This window comes from Rhincodon typus, chromosome 22, assembly GCF_021869965.1.
Source record: "Rhincodon typus isolate 14 chromosome 22, sRhiTyp1.1, whole genome shotgun sequence".
In the NCBI taxonomy this organism is placed as follows: Eukaryota; Metazoa; Chordata; class Chondrichthyes; order Orectolobiformes; family Rhincodontidae; genus Rhincodon; species Rhincodon typus.
Window position 1 is genome coordinate 5095359 of NC_063353.1, and position 27596 is coordinate 5122954.

General features: G+C 43.4%; 1 protein-coding gene across 6 annotated transcripts in view; it reads left to right on the forward strand.

Annotated features, from left to right (window-relative positions):
- The first annotated feature begins 7932 nt into the window (after window positions 1–7932).
- The window catches only part of LOC109931543 (GTPase KRas), a 65946-nt gene continuing 46282 nt past the window's right edge, over window positions 7933–27596 (forward strand). Inside the window, exons 1-2 of one of the 6 annotated variants that reach the window (XM_048610284.1) lie at window positions 7933–8136; window positions 8320–8482. The gene's annotated coding sequence lies outside the window, so the exon portion shown is untranslated. Of the gene's footprint in view, window positions 8253–8287; window positions 8483–27596 lie in introns of all 6 variants that reach the window. The other 5 variants (XM_048610283.1, XM_020530811.2, XM_020530817.2 and 2 more) reach the window with 5 other exon arrangements.

Sequence of the window (27596 nt, forward strand, 5' to 3'; positions counted from 1 at the left end):
ATTTCCCTTTCACAAAACCATGTTGACATGTTTTTGAATGGGTTGACCTTTTCTAAATGTCCTGTTTGTTCCTTAATTAGGGACCCTAGCACGTTCCCAACAAATGTTAATCTTAATAAGAACTGAAAGAACTGCGAATGCTGGAAATCAGCAACAGAAACAGGAATTGCTGGAAAAGCTCAGCAGGTCTAACAACATCTGTGGAGAGAAATCCGAGTTAATGTTTCGGGTCAAGTGACCCTTCCTCAGAACTGACTGTAGCTAGGAAAAGGTTGGTTTTTATGCAGGAGATAGGGTGAGGGGAGGGGGTGAGGGGTAAATGATAGGTGGACCTAGAGCCCAAAGACAGAGAAGGACAATTGGACAGACAAAGGAGCTGATAATGATCATCCTAGGGGAATGAATAATTGCTAATGTGGACTATTAGTGGGTGTGTGTAATAGTAGACTATGGGATAAAAAGGCCCTGTGTGCGGGGGGCTTGGGTAAGGACATAGAAGAGGGTGCTTCAAGCCCTAAAATTGTTGAACTTGATATTGAATCCAGAAGCCTGTAGAGTTTCCAAGTGGAAAATGAGGTGCTATTCTTCCAACTTGTGCTGAGCTTTACTGGAACACTGCAGCAAACCTGAGACAGACATGTTGGCCAGGGAACAGGGTGGTGTGGTGGAGGGGCAGGCAACTGGAAGCTCAGGGTCTTTTTTACAGACATAATGTAGGTGTTCTATGAAGCGGTCACCCAGTCTATGCTTTGTTACCCCAATGTAGAGGGGACTATAAACATTTATAAACCTAATGGGTTTCATGCTTTGTCTCTCTCTTCCTTCTCGAACAGGAGTGTCAACAGGAGTTTTCAATCCAATGGTAGACTCCCGTCCAGTCAGTTCTGGAATATTTCAACCAATGCATCCACTAACATTGTAGCCACTTCCTTTACAACCTTTGGATGTAGACCATTTGGTTCTGTCGACTTGTCTGCCTGCAGGCCCCATCAGTTTGTCAAATACTTTATCCCTTATGACAGAGACAGTGGCAAGATCTTTACCAGAACAGAAAAGGTTGCACATAAGATTGGGAGAGGCACTAGAGTAAAGATTAGTTCTGACATAGGAGAGATCAGGCAGGGGCAAATGCAAAGTAGTTCAGAAGTGGTTTGGAGTGTGTGTGTGGAAATGTGTGGAGCCTGGTTACAAGATGGTGAGCTGCAAGCACATGGGATGATGATATACTGACAATCACAGACCTGGCTGAAAGAGGGGAAGATTGCAAACTTAACATTTCTGGATACAAGGTACTCAAGAAAGACACAAGGCAAAAAAAGAGGGTTTAGCGACAATATTGAAGGAAATATATTGTCACTTCTCCAGTGACACTAGGCAAAATCCTTCCTAACAGCATTGTGGGTCTACCTACAGCACGCAGACAGCAACGGTTTAGGAAGGCAGCTCACCACCAATTTCTCAAGGGCAAGAAGGGTCAAGCAATAAAATGCTGGCCAGCCATGCCCAGGTCCCACAAGTGCATAAGCAAAATGAGCATTTTGCATTTGGCTCACTAAAAAACTCAGTGCTGTCGATGTAACTCGAAAGACAGGAGGCAAGTGTCATTTTATATAGGGTAAAGTTAGATAAAGGGGATTTCTTAAAAGATGGGCAGTTCCAAAGAAGAACAGTCTCTCAGTTGGTTAGGATGAAGTCTAGGTTATAAGAGAAATAAAGGTGGACATTACAGTGCTTCCAAGCCTCAATCTTATTTGGATATGGTAGTGTTGAGGATGTAGGGTTGCAAATGTTCCAGCCCTGTTAAAATAAAACATTGGAAAGGATGAACCCAGTACTGATGGACCAATTGTTGGAGGTGGGGAAACTTACAGAGACAAAATGAACTAGCATTTAGAAAAGTATGAATGGATAAATTAAAACCAGCATGGATTTGATCAAGGCATATCATATTTGATTAACTTATTTGAGTTCTTTGATGAGAAAATGGAGATGCTTGATGAAGCAGTTAATATGTATATGGATTTACAGTGATATTTACTAAGGCATTTAACAAAAGAACCACATCATAGACTTGTTAACAAATTAAAGCCAAAGTGTTGAAAGGGGCATTGGGAGTCTCAGTACTTGGCTAGCTGAGAATAATATGAATGGCTGTTTTTCAGTCTGCATAATGTTCTAACACAGTGTCCCCCAGGAGTTGATATCACTGTATTTATAACTGTATCTATAGGGCATTTTATATGTATACAAATCTCAAATGTAATGTGAAGGATAGTGACAGCATTCAGCAATCTGTTAAAATGGGCAAAATCATTTTTAAAGTTCATTCATGATTCGTGAGTGTCGCTGACAGGGCCAACATTTCCTATCACTGAGTCATCTTCTTGAACCACTGCAGCCTATTGATGAAGCTACTTCCACAATGCTGTTAGAATGGGAATTACCAGATTTTGACCCATTGACGACTGAGAAACCACAATATATTTCCAAATCAGTAACCTGAAAGGGGATGTGAATTTGGTGTGATAGCTTGAGATATGGAGAGGTGGGAGGAGCATAAATAATTGCAGTCCCCCATGAGGCTGAACTTTCTAGTTCTGTGCTGCAAATATTTTATAACTTCATATGCTATTCAAAGCAGGTGAGTGGTGAGGCAGGTGTCAGGGTGCCATGCTGGGTTCATGACATTAACAGCAATGATGCATCTTGCCCAGTAGGTTTCAGACATCCATGTTCAACTACACACTTTTAAAATTTGCCCAAGTCCTATAGTTAATTACATCTTGATGTGATTAACCATCTTAAGACAAATTAATCTCTAATATCAGCCAGAACAATAGCAGATGAAACCATAACATACATATTAACAATATGTAGCTCAGTGGTCAGCACTACTGCCTCACAGCACCAGGGACCTGGGTTCAATTCCACCCTCAAGTGACTGTCTGTGTGGAGTTTGCACACTCTCCCCGTCTCTGCGTGGGTTTCCTCCCACAGTCAGAGGTGTGCAGGCTGGGTGGATTAGCCATGGGAAATGCAGGGGTTATAGAGATGGGGTGGATCTGGGTGGGCTGAGGGTTGGTGTGAACTCAATTGGCTGAATGGTTGTTAGGTATGAGAAGCTGGACTGACCAGAACAATGGAAATGCAGAAACAGTACCACTTAACTATTTGAGATTGTCTAACTGGTCATGTGCTCTTTCCTTGGATGTTTGAAATGTTTACAGTTCTTTGGTTAATTATTTGCTAGCTCATTACATGCATTATAATATCTAACATAAATCCTCTTTATTTTGTCATTGTCGTTCATCATCGTCTACACCGTGGCTGGTAGTAGATCCGTGCAAACCTCTGCCTGGTCAAAAGTCACACAACACCAGGTTATAGCCCAACATGTTTATTCCAAAACGCAAGCGTTCATAGCTCAGCTCTTTCCTCAGGCATAGTGTGAGAGGGAGGGTTTAAGACACAGAATTGAGAAGCAGAAAGGTAATAACCCCAAAACTGGCTGCCTCTTGTTGAATCTTTAATCAGTTAGGAAGGAGACTACCGATTAAAATGCAAAATCCAGATTCCTTTCAAGTCATTGTCCTGAGATAATTAAAGGTTTTATCAATATATACAAAAGGTGACATCTCAGGTCAGACAGTGCATTTTAGGTGTGAGGTCCTGCTTAGAATCTGTCTATGTTTTAAACTGGGATAAAGTTTTTTTTGAGCAAAACAGAATGTATCTGCAACTACACAAACATCTTGGATGGAATTATTTGTGTGTGTGCTTGAGAGAGTGTGTGTGTGAAGGAGTGTATGTGTGTGAGCGAATGTGAGGGGGTCAGTGCGAGTGTGTGTGTATGTACGCATGTGTGTGTGCGCGTGGGAGTATGTAGTGTGGTGGGGTCACTTGTAGTGTGACATGAACCCAAGATCATGATTGAGGCTGTCCTAATTGGTATGGAACTTAGCTATCAGCCTCTGCTCAGCGATTTTGTATTGTTGCGTGTCTTGAAGTTCACCTTGGAGGGCACTTACCTGAAGATTCAGCTTCTGGTCTTTGGCTAAGTGTCCTCTAAGGTGGACTTCGAAGTACACAACAACTCAAGATAGCTCAGCAGAGGCTGATAGCTAAGTTCCATACCAATGAGGTTGGCCTCAATTGTGATCTTGGGTTCATGTCGTAACACAGGTGATCCCTCCACATTACATACTCCCACACACACACGCACACACACACATTTGTGCACACATACACACACACACTTGCACACTTACATGACTCTCTCTCTCACACACAGTCTCACACATACACACTCCCTCACACAAATACACTCCTTCATACTCTCTCTCTCTCAAACATGCATGCACACGCGCACACACACACAAATTATTACCCAAGGTGTTTGTGGAGTTGCAGATACATTCAGTTTTGCTCAAAACAAAACCTGACCCCAGTTTAAAAATTAAATTCTAAACAAGGCCTCACACCTAAAATGCATTGTCTGACCTGAGATGTCACCTCTTGTATACAATGATAAAACCTTTAATTATCTTGGGACAATGACTGGAAAGAAATCTGGATTTTGCATTTTAATCAGTAGTCTCCTTCCTAACTCATTAAAGATCCAACAAGAGGCAGCCTGTTTTAGGGTTGTTACCTTTCTGCGTATAAGTTCTGTGTCTTATCTCTCACACTACACCCGAGAAAGGAGCTGAGCTTTGAAAGCTTGCATTTTTGAAATAAGCCAGTTGGACTATAACCTGGTGTCATGTGATTTTTGATTTGTCCACCCCAATCCAACACTGGAATCTCCGCATCATCTCTTCCTGGTGCCATTTGTTTCATTTGCCAAAAACCTCCCTCAGTATTCAACCCATCTTAAGTAGATATTCTGTATTCTCCTCTTCTTTTTCCTTGAAATCTTCTCTTCAAATCTGTTTGTTTTGCGTTGGTAACTGGAGTTGCTACTGTTCTATATATATGATAATAGACCTATGGGTTGCTCTGTCATTTAAGAAAAGCAACTGGTGGTGGTTTAACCTGAAGGTCACCACGCCTCAGGCGAGGCTGAGAAGATGGGGACTTCACTGTAATCTCAGCCAGTGTGGGAATCGAACCTGCACTATTGGCATCACTCTGCGAACTAGCTGTCCAGCCAACTGAACTAAGCCACCCCTGAAACCATCAAGACAGCAATTATGCCAAATCTGGAGGTTGGGTAAGAAGGAGCCTACTTCAGGATACAAGTTGGGAATATCATGCAATATAATTCACACAACGGCAATGTACTAACAAAGAGGAAAGCCTCTTTAAAGTACAAATTCACAGGCCAGTTGAGGGTCAACATCTACAGAGGTCACATTATTTTTTGGCCTGCAAGAAACAAGTTAGCATGAATCTGTTTCTTACCTGTAATGATAATTATACCATTCATGCCTGAGTAATAAACTGGCATTTGGGCAAGACACAAGTGGGGAATTATTTAATTATGTTGAAAATATTTCCTAACACTCCCTCACCTTCCATTCGTGTAGCAAGTGCTATGAGCCATGCCAGTATTTAGACAGCAAATTATAGGTCAATATTGAATCAGCTTCCACCAGTCTGCCAGGGAGTGGATTCCAGATCAAAATAACTTACTGCATTTTTTTTTAAAAAACATCTTCCTTATCTTGCGACAAAAACAGAAATTGCCAGATAAACTCAGCAGGTCAGGCAGCATCTGTGGAGAGAAAGCAGAGTGAACATGTTGGATCTAGCGACCCTTCTTCAGAACTGTTCTGATGAAATGACATTGGACCCAAAATGTTCACTCTGCTTTCTCTCCACAGATGCTGCCTGACCTGCTGAGTTTATCTGGCAATTTCTGTTTCTGATTTCCAACATCCCCAGTTCTTTGCTTTGTTCCCCCTCCTTATCTTGCCTCTGATTGTTTTGCCACTGAACTCAAACGTGCCCTGCAGTTACTGAGTCTCCAGGCAATAGTAACAGCTCTTCCTTATTTGCTCCATCCTTGTCTAAACACTGAAGGAACTCTTGAGTGAGGGCTCTGGTGGTTGGATCGCAAGCAGATGGTGGCTGCACCCCAAAGATGTGCTCTCTGTTGCCACAGAGACAGGGAGGGGTTAGAGAGCACAGGGGAGGGGTTAGAGGTTTCTCTCTACTCCTTCTCCTCTCTACCCCCTCTCCACCTCTTCTCTAGCCCTTCTCCAAAGAGTGGAGGGGGTGGACAGGGGTGCGTGGAACAGGAGAGGTTAGAGAGAGACATGAGGTGGTAGGTAGACGGTAGAGAGAGGTGATAGTGAAACAGGACAAACAGGGTGGGGGGCAGTGGAACAGGGCAGGAGAGGTAGAGAGAGGGGGTAGTGGAACAGAGCAGGAGGGTTAGAGAGAGAGGGGACAATGGAACAGAGCAGGAGGGTTAGAGAGAGAGAGGGGACAGTGGAACAAGAGAGGAGGGGGTAGAGAGCAGGGGTAGGGGAACAGGGCAAAGGGGGGGGGGGGAGCAGTGGAACAGGGCAGGAGGGTTAGACAGAGAAGGGATAGTGGAACAGGAGAGGACAGGGTGGGGGGATGTAGTGGAACAGGACAGGAGGGGGTGGAGGGTAGTGAAACAGGGCAAAAGGGGCGGGGGGTAGTGGAACAGGGCAGGAGGGTTATAAAGAGAAGGTAGTGGAACAGGGCAGGAGGGTTAGAGAGAGAGGGTAGTGGAACAGGGAAAGAGAGTTAGAGAGACAAGGTAGTGGAACAGGGCAGGAGGGTTAGAGAGAGCGGGGACAGTGGAACAGCAGAGGAAGGGGTGGAGAGGGAAGATTAGTGGCTGTACCCCAGTCGGATCCTGGGTTCCTCTCTCCCTCTGTATGGTCCAGGCTCTCTGATGGGCTCCAGGAAACTGCTTCTTAAGAAAACCTCGTCCAGGAAACACCAGCTACCTGCTGACGTCATTGGAACAGTCATGCAGAGTTAATTTGTTATTTCTTAACGATGTGATATTTTCAAAGGGGGTGTGAGGATTGAAGGTTTGATAAGGGATGGGTAAAACCCGTAGATATAAAAGACACAGGTTCATGAGCATGCCTCCGCCCACCCCCGCCGGGCAAGGGGAGTTGAGCTGCCCTCTACACACACCTCCCTCCTCTTACCCAGCTTCGCCAACTCCGCCCCCCCACCTACACATTCCCAGTTCCAGCCAACAAGCCCCTCAACATCCTCCCACCCTAAACACACAACACATTCCTCCTCCCAGGTGTCCCTATTCCCAGCTCACATCCAGGACCGCACTTCCCAACCATCTTCTTTTCAAATCTCCCTCCCTCCACTAATAACTTCAACCTCCATATATTCCCTCCACCCCTTCATCGTCCCACCTCTATCCACCATCCCGCTCCCCCACATCTCAACTCCCATATCCCCAACATCCCCCCACCTCCCCATCGCCCCCACTACTCCATCCCTCTCCCCCCAATGCCTCCATCCTTTCTTCCCCACCAATGCCCCCAATCCTCTCCGCCCGCCCCCAAAGCCCCCGTCCCTCTCTCGCCCCCAAAGCCCCCGTCCCTCTCTTGCCCCCAACGCCCCCGTCTCTGTCTTGCCCCCATCCGTCTCTCCTGCCCCAATGCTCCCATCCATCTCTCCCCAATATTCCCACCCCCACAATCACAATCACACTCCTTCCCCCCCCAAATCCCCCACAACATCCACATCCCCTCCCACCCCTTGTCCCCCACAACATCCACATTCCCCTCCCCAAATCCTAATTCCCCACGTCCTTACCCTTCCTCCCCACATTCCTCACATCCCCAGACCCCCTCACATCATCTCCCCCCACCCAGTCCTTGCTTACATCGACATTCTCCACATTCCCCCCCCTGGCCCCATCCCCAACTCCGCTAACCCCTCCCCACCGAATTTCCCCACCCATTTCCCTTCTCTACTACCCCCTCCCCCAAATCGTCCACACCCTCATGTCCCCGCTCGCACTCCAGGTTGAATAAGTGCTGCCACGAGTGGGAGGGACGGACCGTGGAATAGCGAAAAGAGAGAGAGAGAGAGAAATAGATAGAGGGGAAGGTTTTACTGCAGGGTGAAGGAGGACTGCAGCCACTCCTCGTTTCTTTAAAGCGGCCAAGCCAGCAGGCCAGGGTAAGGGTTTGTTTCCCCCGCGGGTCAGAGCTTTGGTTTCGTTTCGAAAAGACATTTAACCTTTTCTAAAGAAACGATTTGCGAGAGCCAGCAACTGCGCTGTGTGGAGTGAAACAGTAAGTTAATGTGTATCTGTGTGTGACATTCTCAGGGGGACTGTGCTACATTGTATCCCGTTTACAGGCTCGCTGTAACTGTCCGGCCTCCCGCACAGGGGTATTCAGCACAGTGCTGTTCCCCCTGTCGCAGTCACCGATCCACACCAGCCTGCAAACCGGGAGATTTGAGTGGGACCTCCTGCCTGCGGTTGGCCGTCCGTGTCTCTCTACCGCACGCCGAGGAGGAGGTAAGGAGCCGGTGAGGTGACCATTTCAAAGCCGCCCCTTGCTGCTCAGGGCCCTGCAATGCAGATAGACACGGGCAGGAGTGGCTGCCTGTTTCTGGGTCGGACAAGCCCGGTTCTCTCTTTCTCTCTTCAAAAAAAAAATACATTACTGGGTGCTGCTCTTGAGCAAACCGAAAAACCCGGCGTAGTAAAATTAGCCCAGTTATTTTCCACTCCCTTCACCACCAGGTAAAAGGGACATTTGGGGCGGACTTTACCCGTCTGCTTGTGTGCAGCTAATTCGAGCACGTTATCATCTATAGTGAAACCTTCGAACGATTTTTTTTTAAAACAGTTCTTAAAACGGAAACGAAACCTAAATATAGCAATGGTCGGATTGTACTCTAGAATAGTGTTGCTTTTGGGGAGGTGGCGGGGGAATTTTTTTTTTAGTGCTCTTGCTGATTTGTATCAGCCTACGGTTTTTTTTTGTTTGAGAACTTTTTTAAATGGCCATGGTGCGAGCTTTTATTTCACAGCCTTAAACGCTTGTTGGGCCACCCACGTGCTCGCAGGTCGCAGGTTTTTAAATGTTTGAAGTAAGTTTTTAAGGTTGGAGGGCACTCGATTCCTCCGTGCTCGGAGGTTGCTGACTATCAGCCACGTATTGAAGGGGACTGCATTCAATGAGGCCTAGCTGTCTCCCAAAGATAGACGTGGTCTGTCATCTCTTTGACCCCAGTATTATTTATTTCCATGCCTTGGCTCCTCCTGGTGAGGTTTCAACTGGATCTGGCTTGTTGGGTTGGAATCATATATATGCTGTCAGCCACTGGAAATTATGATGCTGGCTGTAATTTGTCTAGATAAAGTGCATCAAACGCTCAACAGTTTTAAACTGGTATGGTATTCTGCTTAATTTCACCATAATTTTGAACTGAATTTGTTTTTATCAGTAAAACATTACAAGGAATTATCACCTTCCATAATGTGTCCAATTAGGCTGTGATTTTATTTGCTTATACCTGCAGCCAAATCATCTTTATGGTAAAGGATGGGTAACGGTCCATAAATGGAAAAGAGGCATACAGTGCAGAAAGTGTGTTGGAATTTGGAGGAGGAAAGTGTCATAATAGATAAAAGCAGGCTGAGGAGGACAGTTCACTTGTGCTGTCATAGCCTCCAGGGCTATGGGCCAAAAGCTGAAAAAAGGGAGTGTAGTCACATGTGTGGCTGGCATAGACACAATGGGATGAATGATCACCTTCTGTACTGTAAATGTCTATAAAGTCAGAAGTCACATGACACCAGATATTAGTCCAACGGGTTTTATTCAAAATCACAAGCTTTCAGGGCACTGTTTCTTAGTCAGAAGTCACAGTCCTCCATCTGACGTTGTCCACTCCAGTCCAACACCAGCATCTCCACATCATGGCTACCATCGACATTGTAAATGTCTAGAAGATGCTGAGGAATGTGCAGAGAAGGTTCATAATGCTCAAATATAAATAGTGTGCATCAAATGAACATGATTTGGTTGAGCTACAGTCACAAATCGCTACATGGCAATATAATGTAGCAATAAAGGAGACATGGTTTACAAATCTTTTAGGAGGGAGTACAAGAAATCTGAGCAGGAGTAGATTATGTGACCCATGGAGTCTTCACTGTTCTATATGAGGGTATAAAAGATTCAGAAAAGGTGGGGGAGATGTTGTAGGGTTGGAACAAGTGGAATGCCCTTGAAAGAGAAAGGACAGAGTCCAATTAGAGTTAAGAAGCAAACTTCAAATAGTAAGAGAGTGCTGCACAGCATTGGTTGAAAGGATCACTGACTGACGCACCACTGGAATTAAAACTAGTTTAATTTTACCTTGAGGCAAAGGTCGAAGTGATGAGTATGATGGCTGTCTTAATGGGTGAATGAACTACTCTGGCCAGGCTGAAACTATTCCAGGGTGTGCTATGTTGTTACGTCATGTACTGGGAACTTCAAATGGCATCCAGTACCAATCTGAAACAAGAAGCCTTGTTTTCTTTTTGAGTGAAAGCAAAACTAGAAATTATTGGAGGAGCTCAGCAGTTCTGGCAGCATCTGTGAAGAGAAAACAGTTAGCATTTTGACTCCTGTGACCCTTTTTCAGAACTTTATTGAACTGGGTGTTTTTGGAATGCCAGCTCTTTGCCTTGCCTGTGTAGATGTTGCTAGCACGGTTGGTATTTAGAAAAGAGCTACTTCCTAAGGGACCTTAGTTCCCCTTCTTTCCAAATGAAGATGGTAGTGATCTGCCTTTTAGAACTGCTGGAGCTTTGATGTGGTGTGCTAGACTACTGTCTTGGGAGCTTAGCTTGCTGGTGAGGGGTGCTGGAGTCACATATAGGTAAATCCAACTCAAAGTGATAGTGTTCCTAGTTTACCATAAAAGCATTAGTGATTCAGTTGGAATTTTTTGAGAATCTCACGCCTTCGTGGTCATCTTTACAGATACCAGCTTTGCTTAATTTGGCTATTGGCTTGGATTTGTGTTAGCTGGGAACGTGATGGCCTAGGGGTATTGCTGCTGGACTGTTAATCCAGAGACCCAGGTAATGTTCTGGGCACTCCGGTTCGAATCCTGTCACAGCAGATAGTCGAATTTTTTTTTTTAAATGTCTGGAGTTAAGAACCTAATGGTGACCTCAAAACCATTGTTAATTGTCTGAAAAACCCAGCTGGTTTACTAATGTCCTTTAGGGAAGGAAACTGCCATCCTTACCTACACTGACCTACATGTGACTCTAGACCCACAGCAATGTGGTTGACTCTTAACTGCCCTCTGGGCATTTAGGGATGGGCAATAACTGCTGACCTAACCACAGATGCCCTCATCCCATGAATGAATAATAACAATAAAATTGGGGATTGTCTGGAGTCAGCTAGTGAATTTTTCTGACACCAGTGATTGGTGTGTGACTTGTTGAAGAGACCTCTCTGCCATGAAGTCCTTTGTCAGTGTGGGTCACCCTTGTGTCATGAGTTCAGATGTCTCTCTTCAATTCACCTTCCTATGTTTAACACAATGGCAGATTCATTAAAAATAATCTAGTAAAATAGTACATGTAGGAGGATGGTTGGAGATGAGGCTGTAAAATAAGACCCTTCTTGCCAGAACCGATTCAGTGATCCTATTTCACAAGGGAGCAGTGGGTCAACCTTTTGTGTCCTGGTCGATAATTATCCTCCAATCAACAACACTTTTTAAAACCAGGTTATCTGGCCATTATTGCACTGCTTGTGGGAGCTTTCTGTGCACAGATGTGCTGCTGCTAAGCACCCCTGGGTGCTTTAATTTAGGCTGTCAACAGCAACTGCTCTCAAAGATGCTATATCAATGCAACAAAGGCTCTGAGGTGCTTCACTGGAGTGTTCTGTTGCTGAAAGATCCTGTGGTATGAAAGGCACTATGCAAGTGCCAGTGTATACTTTCTTCCTGACACTAAGGGCACTGTTTGATTTTAGGATTTGCTTGCCCATGAGGCAGTGAATGGACCAAGCCAAACCAGATTCAAGTAGGGCAGGCCAGCATCAAGATAACAGAACAGAAGAAAAGGCCAGATTTTGAGGCAAAGGTGTGAAGATTGGAGTGGTAGTGATATGGCTATCGAGGATGAGTGTGACTGTTTGCTGTCGAGTGTTATGGGGGAAGACCAAGATGCAGAAAGGGACCAGATTGCATGTGCTTTTCCAGGAAGGATCTGTTATTGAAGAGTGTGGAGATATAGGGATCTAATCTATATGGTTTGTAGCTCATATTGTGATCTGAATCATACTTGTAATAAGTCATGGGGAATATTACTGGGAATATGAATTGCCCTTCTGTTCTTACAATTACAGGACTTTATTCAAAAGTATTTTTTTGGCTGGTGCAATAGGTTTTTAATTTTAAATTGCACATGAAGAATATTGAATAGTCAGTGTTTAGTGTGTAATTATGTTACTTGGACACCGAACAGAAGTTGTTACTTTTTTTACATTTTAAAAAAATGTCTCTTCAAATTCCTTAACGGTGCAATAACACTGAGCTAATTGGCACATGAAACAGTGCTTCATGGTGGCATGTATCTACACCAACATGTGTGCAGCAGTTTAACTTGGTGGTTCCATAATGCCTTCTCAAAGACAGTTGGGGAAGGGGATCGAATGCTGGCTTTGTCAGTGACTCGCACATTCTAGGAACAAATAATGTAAATGACAACGTATGTAGTTAATGGCTGTGGTATGTGCAATGATGGAAGGAATGTATTGTTGGCTAGTGAGGCTAGTAAATGTGCTGCATAGCCAGTGGGTCTGCTTGGTGCTCTGATATCTAGCTTCTGAGTATTGCGCAGCTACTGTCATCCTGGCAAGTGGAGAGTATGCTTTTACAGCCCTGACTTCATCTGCAGCTGATGGAGGTTCATCATGGGGTAAGCTGCTTGCTGCAAAATTTCCAGTTCCTGATCTGCTCTAGTAGCTCCCATTTTAAAGAAAAATATATGTGTAACTAATCCAGTTGTTTGGTTTCAATTTGGTTTCAATTTTTATGTATATTTTATATGATCATTCTGAACACCTGGGAGAGTATCTGGTGCTTGAAATGAGCTGAGGCAATAATTGCATTGGAATTCACGTACGACTATTATGTGGCTCTCTGAGCTGCTGTGGGAAGGATCAGATTGTTGGAGAGCTTTGCGTCATGTTTGATCCCTAGATGAACTTCTGACCATATCTCACTGATACTGTCCCTTTCACCCTGTCTCACCTCATTCATCGATTTGCTAACTCCAGACTTGACCATCTGAACATTCTCTGCACACTGAGACTTTAGTCATATGAAGCATTGTTACCCTGTCCTAACTCGCAGCAGATCTTGTTATCTAATACCTTGCACTTGCTAACCAACATTTGGCTTCTGCTTTTTCATCTTGATTTGAATGTTTTCATCCTGGTTTTCAACTCACCCTGGCCTCACTCCTCCTCCTCGTCTGTGATCCACTGTAGCCCCAAAGCCCACGGAAAACTATGCACATCTAATGTGGCCTCCTCAGCAGCCCCAGTTATCACACTTCCACTGGTGTTTGTACCCTCCCTTATTTAGGCCCCAAGTTCTGCAATTCCCTCCCTATCTCTCTACCTAGCTTTCCTCCTTTTAACATACCCCCTAAACTGCACCTCTTTGACGAAGCTTTTGGTCATCTGACCTAATGCTGCCTCAAATGGTTGTCTCGTGCTGTTGTGAAGCACCCTGGAATGTTTTGTAACATTAGAGGTGCTATGTGAAAATAGAAGTTGTTGTCCCTATTGTACTATGCAGTTACGAGAGAGAGAGAGAGAAAATTTCAGAAGCCCAGGCTAATGGTTTTGGGACATTGGTTCAAATTACTACCATGACAACTGGTGGTGTTTAAATTGAATAAATTACAAATTAATCTGGAATTCAAGTCTGTTTATAGTGGTGACCATGAAACTATCATTGATTGTCATATAAATCCATTTCGTTCACTGTTCCTTTTTTTAGATAAGGAGCGCGATCATCCTTATCTAGTCTGGTTTATACGTGACTCCATCTCCATGGCAGTCTTGTTGACTCTTAATTTTTCTCTAAAGTGGCCTAGCAAGCCACTTATTTCAACGGGAATTGGGGATGGACAGTAAATGCAGATTTGCCAGTCCCACTAACGAATGTGAGGGCAAAAATAGATTGTTAGTGAAACGCCACAGATCTGGCAGCATCTGTAACGAGAGAAAACAGAGTCGTTGTTTTGGGTTCAGTGAAGGCCTAGAAAGACTCTGCTTTCTCTCCACAGATACCACCAGACTCGCTGAGTTTCTCCAGCACTTTTCTGGTTTTGTTTCAGGTCTCCAGCATCGTTTTTGTTTTATTGTGAAGGGTATAATATTAAAAACCCTGAACGGAGCCCATTAAAAAGATCAGAAATCATCCACGTATGCCACAGAAACAGGCCAGTTGGTCCATCTGGTCTGTGCCTGTGTCCAAGTCTCTCATGATTCACCTTCCATCTTTCCCAAACCAAGCCTACTCCTGTAAATAATGATTTTGTGTATTTTGTAAAAATGTATATTTGTCATATATCAATATGGCACAGTAGCAGGCCATTCAGCTCATTGAGTCCATGCCAGCCCCTGTAGAGCAATCCACTCATCCCCTTAGCCCTGCTATCCCTAAAGCTCTGGAAATTGATCTTCCTTAGCTGCTCTTTCAACTTACTTGTGAGGTCATCAATTTGGGTCTGTTTCTATGTCCCTTGTATATCGTGATACTTAGATCATTACCAATTCTTGTGCGTTTAAAAAATAATCTTCTCATCAGCCTTTTGTCTCTTGTCCAAAACCAAGTTGTGAGGCCTAATCTTTGCACTAATGGGAAATTTGTTTGTTTACGTTGTCTAAACCTGTCATAATCTAGTGCAACTCTATTAAATCTCGTGTCCATGTCCTTTGCTCCAAGGAGAACAATCCTTGTCTCTCCAGCCCAACTTTGTAACTAAATTCCTTCATCCTTAGAATCACTCCAGGCATTCCTAAGGACAGCGTTTCTCGAACTCTAAGCAGTTTTGATTCTGTCTTTAACTCCTCCAGGGTTGTCTCTCTCCTCCTTAATCACCACTGCTACTTTTTCTTTGTTTGTGTGGTATGCAGGCATATTCCGTACCTCCTCCTGCCCTTGAAACATGTCTTCGTTATTCTGATAACACATTACAAGAATGTGAACTTTGTTCACAGAATCAAAAGGAAATTATCACAGAAGGTATTGTTGGCAGTGATAGTGGATTGACGCTATGTTTGTCAGGTTGTGATTGTAGCTGGTTTGATTTGAATGGGATTTGAGGGGTGAGTTACCCAACCTGACTTGATTCTTTCTTCTTCAGAAATTTCATGGCGGAAAGTGTTTTTTTTTCAAAAACTCCATTCTCATCTGTGTTTTCGAATCGCTTGGTGCTTTAGAGTCTCAATTGCCCACATGCACCTTCTGCCACTCTGACACCAGGCCACTTCCTGTCTGCCTTGTTTTACCGCTGCTGTGTAGCTTCTGTTTGTCAAACTACACTGCTGCTCTCCTTGATTTCCCCTCGCTCCATTTCATACACTTTTATTTCAGGGGGTGGAATAATATCCTTTTAAATGTTCCTGTGAACCATCTCAGGGTGGGGGGGTGTGGGGCTTTTTTTTTACATAATAAAGATGCTGTACAAAAGTTTGCTAAAACTACAGCAGCTAACTTGGTTCCTTGCCTATCCAGTCAGCCCTCCTGTTGCAAAGAATTAAGCCCCATATCGTCTCGCTTTCACCAGAACTTTTTGTTGAGTGAAGCTGTTTGTAGTTTATATAATGAAAACTTTGATTCTGCCCTAGTCTGTAATTGTTAAACACTATCTTGGCAAAAACAGATGCATACTTTTATCAAACTGCTGTTTGCATGATAAGTCTTCTATTTTAATCTTCTCATGTAAACACTTCTGAAAAGTTTTGATAACCCATTGAGTTGTGACCTTTTCAGGCTGGAGGAGGTGCCTTTGGGTTTTTGGATGCCCTCTGTCTTCATTGGATGGCTAAAATACAACAAAGGGAGTGTACATGGTGTGTGTGTGTGAGCGGTCATCAGACAGTTAGAGGTCTCCATGTAATTGGGGGTTGGAATCTCACTTCCATCACCACCACTTGCTATGTCACCAAACCTGCTTCAAATTCTTTGTTGCTGAAATACTTTGTTACCTCAACTTGACTATTCTGAAAACTGCTCTCTCACCACCCATTTCTCTCCTCCCCACCTCCGCAACATCTCAAGCAAGTTAAACTTACCCAAAACTCTGCCCATACCCTAACATCACCCTGTCTGCTTGCCATGTATGCGGAATAATAGGCCACTGATGCATCAAATTTTAAAAATGTGTTTCAATCCGTCTGTAGCCTTGCTACTCTAATTCTCTAACACTTCAAGCTGCAATAAATTTGCATTTCCCCAACTTGGGTGCTTTGTGTATCATCAATTTCACCTATCCCTCCTGTTTGATAAACAGTAATAGACATGAAATGTAATTAATTTTCTTTCTTACACAATTATAAGATATTTATTTTTCTCTCTCTACCTTCGTCTGACAGTGCTTATCACATACCTTTTTGACCAGGCTTTTAGCCACCTGTAATAATGTCTCTTTCCCCACCGCAATGTCAGTTTTTGTCTGGTTACGTTGCTGGAAAGTGCCTAGGAATAGTTTACTTCATTTTACTAAATCCAAGGTTTTGTTGTGTGCCCTTGTCTGTCGGGCAGCCTGGGAATTTTGGTGTCTTATTGACCAATTTTGTGCCAGGAAAGTACTACTTACTTGTGAAGCCATAGAGTCAGGTTTTACAGAACAGAAAGAGGCCTTTGGGCTCATCGTGTCCTTGCCAGATATCAAACAACTGTCTATTCTAATTGCATTTGGCTGTAGTCTTGTATGGTGTGTGTCTGTCTGTGTGTGGCCATGACAGTAGCATTTCAAGTCTCCATGCCCCCATGCCCTCATGCCATTGGGCTCTCACACTTGGTCTGCTCAAATGCCTCAAACCCATACGGTCATACAGCATGAAAACAGACCTTTTGGTCTAACCGCTCTGTGCCAACCAAATATCTTAAACTAATCTAGTCCCATTTGGCCCATATTCCTCTCAAACCCTTTCTATTCATATGCCCATCCAGATGCTTCTTAAATGTTGTAATTGTACCAGCCTCCACCACTTCTTCTGGCAGCTCATTTCCATACATGCACCACCCTCTGTATGAAAAAGATGCCCCTTAGGTCCGGTCCCTTTTTAAAGCTTTCCCTCTCACCTTAAATCTATGCACTTTAGTTTTGGCTTCCCCTTCCCTGGGGTAAGAACTTGGCTATTCACCCTTTCCATGTCCCTCATGATTTTATAAACCTCCATTAAGTAACCCCTCGGCCTCCGCTCCAGTGAAAATAATCCCCGGCCTATTCAGTCTCACCCTATGGCTCAAACTTGGTCGTGTTGTAGGCTAAATGAACCATTACAAGTGGAATGCAGTATCTTCACAGGGACCACAACTGACGTTTCTACAGAGCCCTGCAGTCCTTAGTGCCTCCCTTTTATCTTCATGTGACCCAGTGTCACATAGCAAAAAGAGAGTCTGAGGTCCAGGGTGTGTAGATGTGCTGTGTTTTTGTCATTATTTGCAACCACAGCTTCAAAACAAAACTCTTCAAATGAATGGCTATTTAACTTGGTGCTTCCAAAAGCAAACCTTTAATTTTGCTTGAAATGGGATATATTTTAACAGCATCTGTAGCCTAGCTCTCTGTTTTTATGCCTGATGAGCATCTGAATTAATAGCAGTCTATTGCTCCATTTAGCTCTAGAAGAGTGGTGTCTTCCATTTAAAAAGGTGGTGGGAGGCTGGAGAAAAGTGATCAAGTTTGATCATTTCAATCTCATTAAAGCTTTGAGAGAAAGGAGAACCAAACCACAGTGTACTGAATTGGAAACTGAAGGGGGTGATGCTGCTGGGGTGGGATCTCCCAGCCATCCTCTGACTTTTTGAGTGGCACGTTCATGAGGGAAGTGCAGGCAAAGGTGCTTCAGCCTTGCATGTTGTAGCTTTTACAGTCAATCCACAAACCACACACAAGTGATCGTTGCTGTAGGCTTGCCCTGTGGCAAGTGCTCTCACTTAAAATGACTTGGTTTCTGGCTCGAGGCAAGTCTGACTGGAATACATAGAAAGGATTACGTCGAATTTGCAGCGCAGTCCGTTCTGCCCAACAGGTCCCTACTGGCATTTATGCTTCATACGATCATCCTTCCTTTAACAAACCTTATCAGTATATCCTTCTGTTACTTCTCCTTCACGTGTTTACCTAGCTTTCCCTTCCACAGCATTTACAATATCCACCTCAGTGTGGTTATGTGTTCCACATTCTAACCACTTTCTCTCTGGGTAAAGAAGTTTATTTTGTTTACTCGTGGGATGTGGGTGTTGTTGGCAAGGTCTGTGTTCATTACCCTTGAGAAGGTGGCAGTGGTGAGCCACCGTTGGAATCTCTGTTGTGCAGCTACACCCACGGCGCTCTCTAGGAGTGAGTTCCTAGATTTGGAAACCGCGACGGGCGAAGGGGCAGTGATATAACTTAGCAGTCACGTGCTGTGCAGGCTGATCATGGTATTCCCATGCATCTGCTGCCCTTGCCCCCTCAGAGGAGGAGATAGTGGGGTTTGAAGAAAAGCTTTGGTAGTTGCTGCAGTGCAAGCTTTTACTTTTTAAGGTTTTAGCAAAGATTTGTGGGTTGGTTTGTAGGTGAGGTTGCTGACTGGCTTGCCGAGCTGGCTTGTTTTCATTCAGACATTTCGTCACCATGCTAGGTAACATCATCAGTGAGGCCTCCGATGAAGTGATGTTATTCTACTCCACTTGGAATTTATACTGACCGGTCCATTATGGTGAGTAGTGTTATTTCCGGTTTTGATCTATATGGGGTTCAATTCTTGACAACGAATTCTCCATTGTCTGAGTGTACCGATATTAAGGAGAGTTTGTTGTGCTGTTTTGCTGCTAGCTGAACTGTCTTTAATATCAGTGCGCTCAGACAATGAAGGCCATCAGTTTAACTGGGACAAGGTAACCGTAGTAGCCCAGCCAAACACAGACACGCTCGGGAATTCCTAGAGGCATGGTTCTCCACCCGTAATGCAATCAATAAACACATAGAATTGGATCCCATATACAAACCCAAACAGATCAAAACCGGAAATAACACTACTCATCATAACGGACCGGACAATATAAATTCCAAGTGGAGTAGAATAACATCGCTTCGTTGGAGGCTCCAATGATGATGTTACCTAGCATGGTGATGAAAAGTCTGCACAAAAACAAGCCAGCTCGGTGAGCAAGTCAACACCCTCAAGTTTTTACTTGGATATGGTAGTGATTAATTTATCACCTCTACTTTTTAGGGTACCCTGCAATTAGAAGTAGCTTTTCAGTTTGGCAGTGAACTGACGGCAATGTACATACTGCCTAGGAGCTCCCAAGGTCTCTGATCAATGCAACGTTGCCAATTATCTGATAGAATGGTGGAACAGGCTCAAGGGGCTGAATGGCCTGCTCCTGTTCCTATAATTGCAGGCTGCTGTTGAGTCCATTATTTGCCCCATTCATCACCCCCCCTGTATTTTGCTGAAACACTTTCGGGTTTGGTGCGTTCTCTCGCTTCATAGCAGCTAAATAGCTGCTTTTGATCATATTGCAGCCTCGTAAGGAGGCTCCTTGGCTTGTGATACATGTGTTTGCACTCTTATGTCTATCCAGTTCATCCCATGCCCATGTTCCTTCTCCATAGCTTTAAGTCGTTCCTTCTTCTTCTTTAATTACAAGTCCAATTCCTTTTTTTTTTGAGAAGCTACAGTCGATTCTTGTTCAACCACCCTTTTCAGGAAGTGCATTCCTGGTCATTGAGTTTTATTTGGAAATTCTTTTTCCCCTATTCCACCCTGTTTTGTTTCGCTCATTGTCTTGCCTCGACCTCCTCTGGTTACAGACCCTCCTGCCAGAGGAAACTGTTTCTCCTTCTTTTTATTTTGTACAATGCCCTTCATAACAGAATATTTGCTCTTGCGTGTCCCTTTGTGAGAGATCTCTAATTCCACATGACTCCAGTCTATTATCTCTTATCTGCTACGCCTTCACTTGTTTCTACTTTGGTTCTTCAACCACACCCTTGCTGAAAATGAGCCAAGGCTTTCTCTGTGTTTGAGTAGCTGTGCGTTGAGATGTGATCTAGGTGTCGTGATGTGTCTGTGGAAAGGCAAAATGACCAGGACTGAAATCGATTGAAATGTTAACTGGAGTAAGTTAGATGAAGGAGGTTTGGAAATGAATCTGGCCGCACAGTGGCACACTGACTAGCCCAGCTGCCTCAGCACCAGGGACTCTGTTTGATTCCAGCCTCTGGCGACTGTATGTGTGGAGTTTGTACATTCTCCCTGAGTCTGCGTGGGTTTCCTCTGGATGCACCGGTTTCCTCCTGCAGCCCAAAGATGAGCAGGTCAAGTGGCTTGGCCATGGTAAATTGCCTGTAGTGTGGAATGTGTGAAGCTAGGTGGATTAGCCATGGGAAATGCAGGGTTACAGGGATCGGGCAGGGGGATCAATCTGGGTGGGTCGCTCTTCAGAGGGTCAGTGGGACTCAATGGGCTGAACAGCCTGTTTCTGCAGTGTAGGGATTCTATGAAATTATAAGACTGCTTGGTAGATGTTGATTTTATCTTTGAGAGTTTTGCACTTATTGTTTGAATCTGCTACCTCTTATCCTAAAACTATAACCCCCTTGTTCTGCATTGTCCCATAGGAGGAAGCACCCTTTGCATGTCTACTTTTGTCAACCCCTGTTTTAATTTCTTATAAAACTCAATTAAGGTCTCCTCTCCTCCTTCTACATTCCAGAGCATGTAGGCCTAAACTGCTGAATCTCTCTCAAGACAAACCCCTCATCTCTGCATCTATGAACCTCCTCTGAGCTGCCTTCGATACACCTGCATCCACCCTCAAGTAAAGGGACCAGAGTTGTACACAATACTCGAGGTGTAGTCCCACTAATGCCTTGTACAGTTGCAGCAACACTTCCCTAAATTTGTGCTTGATTCCTTTTAACAATAAATACCAGAATTACATTTGTCTTCCTTAGTACCTGCATACTAGTTTTCTGTGATTCATACAAGAGGACGCCCAGATGTCCCTGCAGGAATGTAGAGTTGAGATTAAAATCTAATCAGCTGGGCTCTTAATGAATGACAGAACAGAATCGAAGGGCCAAGTGGCCTACTTGTTTATTCTTATTGTGTGATAAGTCGAAGCTCTGTCAACTCTAGAAGAGCCAAACCTGTGTCAGCTTATGTCCCAGTGCCAACCAACTGGAATGGACATAGACAACGCTGCAGTTAAAATCATGAGCATGCTATTATTTGACATCACAATCTCTGTGAGGTTGGGTAAGGAGTTCAGTGAATGCTGGCCGCCTCTCTCATCTGTTTCCCCAGCTGGAGCCACAAAGACCATTGAGATGCTCCAGAAATCATGTTTATAATTGCATTGGCAACGTGGCAGACTGTATCATGCATGCGTTTGAGGGCAACATGTTAAATGGGAGACTTTCCAGTGCGAAATCCCAACAGTTTTCAATACTTACTGTACAAGATCAGACTATTGTACGGTCTGAACGAATTGAACAGAGAATTTTTTTTTTCCCTCCTCTTATTGTTACACTTTTTTTTTGGTTTTTGATCAAACGTGTGTTTGAAATTAAACCCGGGTTGCAGAGGAGTGTCTTCAGCTTATCAAAGCTGCGCCTAAATGTTGGATTTGTGGGTGTCCTCCCTGTGATTCACCATGTAGTGTTTATTTGCATCATTATTAAATGTTTGGTTCACTAATAAATCTGGAATAAAGTATAAATACCCTTGGTTCATGGCGGGCTTTGAACTTGTGACTCCTACGCATTGGTCCAAGCTTCTAAATTGTGGCTGTACTGTTGCTATTGCAAGCTCTCTCACATATAATCGGTTTTCTTGTCTTTGTGCCTGAGCATTGTTTTCAAATATGATTGACCGTAGGTTGTGGTTTCAGGGTTGGGTCACTTCCAAGACCAGTAATGCAAGGGAGTGAAGTGAGTTCAGATGCTTCAGTGATTTTACAGTCACAACTGTGCATTAATTCCCTTTCCATTCAGGACATCGGGAATAGGAGCTGGTGCACCCCATTCAGCCCTCCCAGAGTCTGCTATTCCACTGGATTGTGGGTGATCTGTGACATTTTTCCCCTTATCACCCCTCTCTCTGCCTGTAATGGCCCCACATTTGTCCTTGCTCATCTTTATGCGTCTCATATGCCTGCGAAAACTGGTACAGTCCAGTTTTTCGCTGGCTTACTATTGTGTTCTATTTTCTCTATCAGTTTCTTAGTCCTCCTTTGCTGAATTCCAAAATGCTCCCAATCCTCCGGCTTACTACTTTTCGGCAACTTTAATCTAATTTTCAACTTCTCTTGTTAGCTGTGTTTAGATATCCTTTCCTCTGGTTCTTTTTGTGTTGCAAAGGAATGTTCACTTTATGTAAGCCATATTTTAACTTTTTATAAGTCAGCCTTTGCCTGGTTACCATTTGCCTTTTTTTTAAATGTAACTTCCCAGCCCTACAAAGCCAATTTTTCAATTATAACATAGGCCTAGATTCTAACGTTTAACTCTACCACATAATGGTGGTGGTGGAGAATGCTTAACTTTTATTTTGTAACTCAGATTTAAGAACTAAGCATATTCTAACCAAAGAGTGATTTGAGGGAAAGAAACCTCAGATGACTGAATCAAAAACCAAAGTTGCTGGAAAAGCTCAGCAGGTCTGGCAGCATCTGTGAAGGAGAAAACAGAGTTAACGTTTCGGGTCCGATGACCCTTCCTCAGAAAATCTTAAGATATTGTGGTATGATTGCCCACTCCTATTTTCTAAATGACCAATGGAAGAATGATGCAACCATGTGGACCTGCATTGTTTTATCAACAAAGAGGTAACAAGACATGGCCTGGCACTTTTGCTACCATACAAAAGCAGGATAAACTTTTTTAAAATCAGAATTTGAGACACGTGATTTGAAAATGGATGAAAGTTTGGACAAAATTTATCAAAGAAATAACTTACTAATTGCTTGGTCAAAATCTGACACATTCATAAAGTGTAGGTCCATAGCAGAGAATGGAATTCAGTGGATTGTATGCAAGACTGCAGAATTTCTATATGCAAGTTGCCCAATTGATGCTGGTATTTAAGTTAATAGGCTGTGGCAAAATATCCTGTTTCATGAAAGACTTCTAGTTTTGACAGGAGTTAAATTTATTAAATAAGCACAGCTAGGACAAATGTCAGAAGCACTTTAAAAACAGTCTTTGGAAAGCTTTCCTTCCCAGCAGCACTTCTGGCAATGGGGAATTGGCCAAAGAACAGAAAACACAGGGCACAAAGTCAGTGGGCTGATGAGATTGCAGAGAAGCAGGTGACCATTTTCATTAAAAGAAAGTTGGAAAAATGTTTTTTGACAATTTTGAGATGGCAAGGGAATTTGGGATTTACAGAAAGAGTCCAAAATTCCAAGGGTGTAGTCAAGCCACGCTGCACATGTGATTCAAATCACATTAACTGTTTTAAACGGGTGTAATAGAGTTTTATAGCAAACAGGAAAAGGTGGGTAGTGATGGAGATGAATATGAAACAACACTACATTGATCACAAGAAGTTCCAGTTTCGTGATGAATATGTTAGTGGTGGAATCTTGTGCAGTATTAGACAATGGATGTACTTCTACAGTATGTGGAATAGACTGGCTACAATGCTACCAAGACCCAGAAATAAGGATTGGAACAAAGTGAAGCGATTTAAGTTCCACTGGTTTCAGATTTGGGGATGACCCAGTACGAACCCTTTTCTTGTAAAATAGCTGGAATCGATCGTTTCATTTGCATGGATCAGTATCCATTGAAATACTGTTATTAAGTAGGCCATTGACTTGGGGGATTGCAGGGCATGGACAAAGACTGTGGATCAATAATGCAGTTCTAAAACAGAGATTGGAGAATGGAGAAATCCCCAAATGGAAGTAGGTGGATAGCTGCAGTCAGCTATTTGATAGTTTCTTTGAGCTTGTCCATTTCTTCATTAAACTGTTAGAAACATTGGGGAAAAAGACGTTTGAAACTTGAATGAACACCAAAAAAAGTAGCAACATAATATGATGTTTTATATTTTTGTTGTTTTCATCATTGTGTACATAGATGATAAATTTATCTCTCCCTTTTCCTAAAAGAGAAGGGACTCTGTTATTTTCTCATAGGGTCTGTATGGATTTCTAAGACCAAATAGAACTAGAGGTCAGGTGACACGTTAACAAAGGATGAATCCGGTGAGAATCTGACTCTTCAGGTGCAGGAGGCCCAGGTTCAAGTCCCACTTGCTCCTGAGATGTGAAATGACATCTCTGAAGAAATCAATTAGAAAATTATGTAATTGTGTGAGAATTTGATTAGGTGTATGCATAAGGGGAGCAAGCAGGCAACAGGGAGTTAATGGTGGTGTGAGAGTTAGAATAAACTCTGATTAGGCAAATGTTTGCCTGGACACTGTCTGTCGAACCAACATTTAACCTCTAGTATTTAACATCTGGAGAGAACTCCTCTGCTCTTTGAAATAGGATTTGTTGTGCTTGCCTGAGGCTGCAGGAGTACCGTGGTTTTTAAATCATCTGAAATCTGACAGTACAGCCCTCCCTCAGTACTGCGCTGGAGTATCATCCGGACTTTGTGGTGAAGTCTCCAGAAACTGGGACGCGAGCCCATGGCCGTTTGACTCAGAAGTGAACATGCTACCCGCTGAACCGCGGCTGAAACCTCATAATATCATGGATCATATTGAGTTTTTTCTTTTTTTTATTAATGTGGAAGGGATTAATTTGTATTGATAGTACAATCGGTCGAATATGGAATTTACAATCCCAAACTCCTGGGAATGCCAGTCTGAATTTTGGTGAGTAAAGTACCAGCTGGATGCAATGGATTTGAGCCTGACCCTGTTGCACATCTTATCTCGCTGTGAACAGCCCTGATGGTCAGGGAGAAATTAATGGTTTCAACTCCATCTCTCGGCCTCTGTTTTTGCTATTCATCATTGTTCTTTGCTAATGTTGAGTTTTGTAAATGATATGCACGTAATGTTTAACTGAAAAGGGCAGCCAATATCAAAGGCTTAATGAATTTAAATTATTTGCATTCTTCCTGATGAATATATTCCATATTTAACTCATGAATGTCAAATTATGTTTGTGTTTCCTCCACTTTTGCTATCTAAAGCGATATTACTCACCAGCTACTCGCTCTTCTAGAATTAAATAGTATACTGATGTGGGTGGGAAGATGATGATCTTGCATTTGCAATAAAAATACAGTTTTTAAAAAAAATTGATGTCACTGAACTGTGCCTGGAATCAGTTGCCACTTCCCACATATGTATCTGGGATCATTTGCCTGCAGTCCCTTTTGTAGGAGCTGCTGTTATCGTAGTTATTGTAACTGACAGCACCTTTGAATAGACTTACTGGCTATCCATTCAGCAGCTGTCAGCCATGGTTCAGTGACTAGCACTTCCACTAATGGTTAGAAGGCTTCACTCCAATGTTTAAGTCAGCATTAGGTCATCCAGCCCCTCAATCCTGCACCACGATTTGATAAGATTATGGATGATCTGATTTCAGCCTCAACTGCCTATTTATAGACTACCCACTGATACCACCAACTCCCTTGTCCATTAAGAACCTATGTACCTCTGCTTTGAAGTTATTCAGTGGCTCTCTGCCTCCAGTGCTAATTGGGGAAGAGTGTTCCAAAGACACCTGATGGTTGGAGTGAAAAATGCCTTGTCTTTAAAAATGGTGGTGTAGTCCATCTTCTCTCCACCTATCTGCTCCTTTATCCACCTTCCATCATCGCTTCCACCCGCTCCCACCCCCGTATTTATTTGAGTCCCCTTCCCATCCCCCATTTCTGAAGGGTCTAGGCCCGAAACGTCAGCCTTCCTGCTCTGATGCTGCCTGGCCTGCTGTGTTCATTCAGCTCTACACTGTGTTATCTCAGATTCTCCAGCATCGGCAGTTCCTACCATCTGTGTATTCCACTTAAACTGTGTTGCTTTGTTCTAATCTCTCTCACAAGGGGAATTACCCTTTTCTTTCAGGCAAGATCTTTCAGAATGTTGAGTAAGATCACCTCATGGTCTCCTAAACTCCAATGGATCCAAGCCTGTCCATCCTTTCAACATAGGCCAACTGACCTCTCCTCACTACCAACCAAGGGCTCTTCCTTCTCCCCACCACAATCCAAGGTATCAGTCAAGTGAACCTCCTCTGAACTGTTGAAGCATTTAAATTCTTCCTTTTATAGGAGACCAAAACTGTCATGGTGTCACAGCCACCCTGCGTATCCACCATGTGGTCAGTGAACTCCTTTTAACCCCCTTTCTTTATTAGATTTGTGTGGTTCAAGTAGATCAGCCAAAAAAACACAGATTAAGTTAGTTTGCTGCAAGCTGTTAATGAAGATAATAACTTTATCTCTTTAACTCAAGTGATAGACAGGTATTGTCAATTTCAAATCCAAATGAGACAAGAAGCATTCCTATCAGAAGGAAGTCGTAGTTAAACTCTGTTGCACACTGTAATGCCTCATTACTAGAGTTCCTTGGCGCCGAAGCAAAGAGGTTAACCCTGGAGGTCAAATCTGTCCACTACGATGGCTTTTGTAGTTGGATAGTTGGTACTTTTTTAAACAGGGAGATTTTAGCAGGACATGTTTACAAGTTGCTTGTTCCCTTTTAGCTGCCCAGTTGCTCTCCAACAGACCACTAACAACTTTGAGCCATGCCTCTCGCTCTTCTTGCAGTGTTTTTCCAGATTGCTTGAAATTGAATCTCTCTCTCTTTATCTAGGCAGCCTACTTTTTTTAAAGAATCATTTGTTCTTGAGTCACAGGCTAAGTTGGCTGCTGTTACTTGGTGATTTTGATTAAAAAATTTATCCTGTTTCATAGAAAGCATTGGCATTCCAGGGACTGCTAATTTCCATCTTGTGGTTCTTGGGTCTTTTTTTGGTCAACTCCCAATTTAAGTTCCTTTAGTGAGTCATCAGTGAAATCTCTTAATTCCCAGTTAAATATTTTTACACATCTGGGCATCTCTGTTGTAATTTGTGCAGATCTTGCATTTGTATGGTCAGGTGCTTTGTGGCCATGTTTGCTTTGAATTGGATACTAGCAGCTAGACTCAGATTTAACTTTTTCACAGAAATGTGTAATGTCATAATTTGTGACCATTAGGGGATCCTGACCACAAGGACGTGATCACCAAACCCAAGGCCAACACCTGACAGAGTGCCCTCAATTGGCTGAGACCTGTTTATTTACTTGGGTAGACGTAAAAGATATTATGCTGTATTTAAAGGTGCCAGGGAATTCTTCCTGGTGACAACAAGGTGCAGAGCTGGATGAACACAGCAGGCCAAGCAGCATC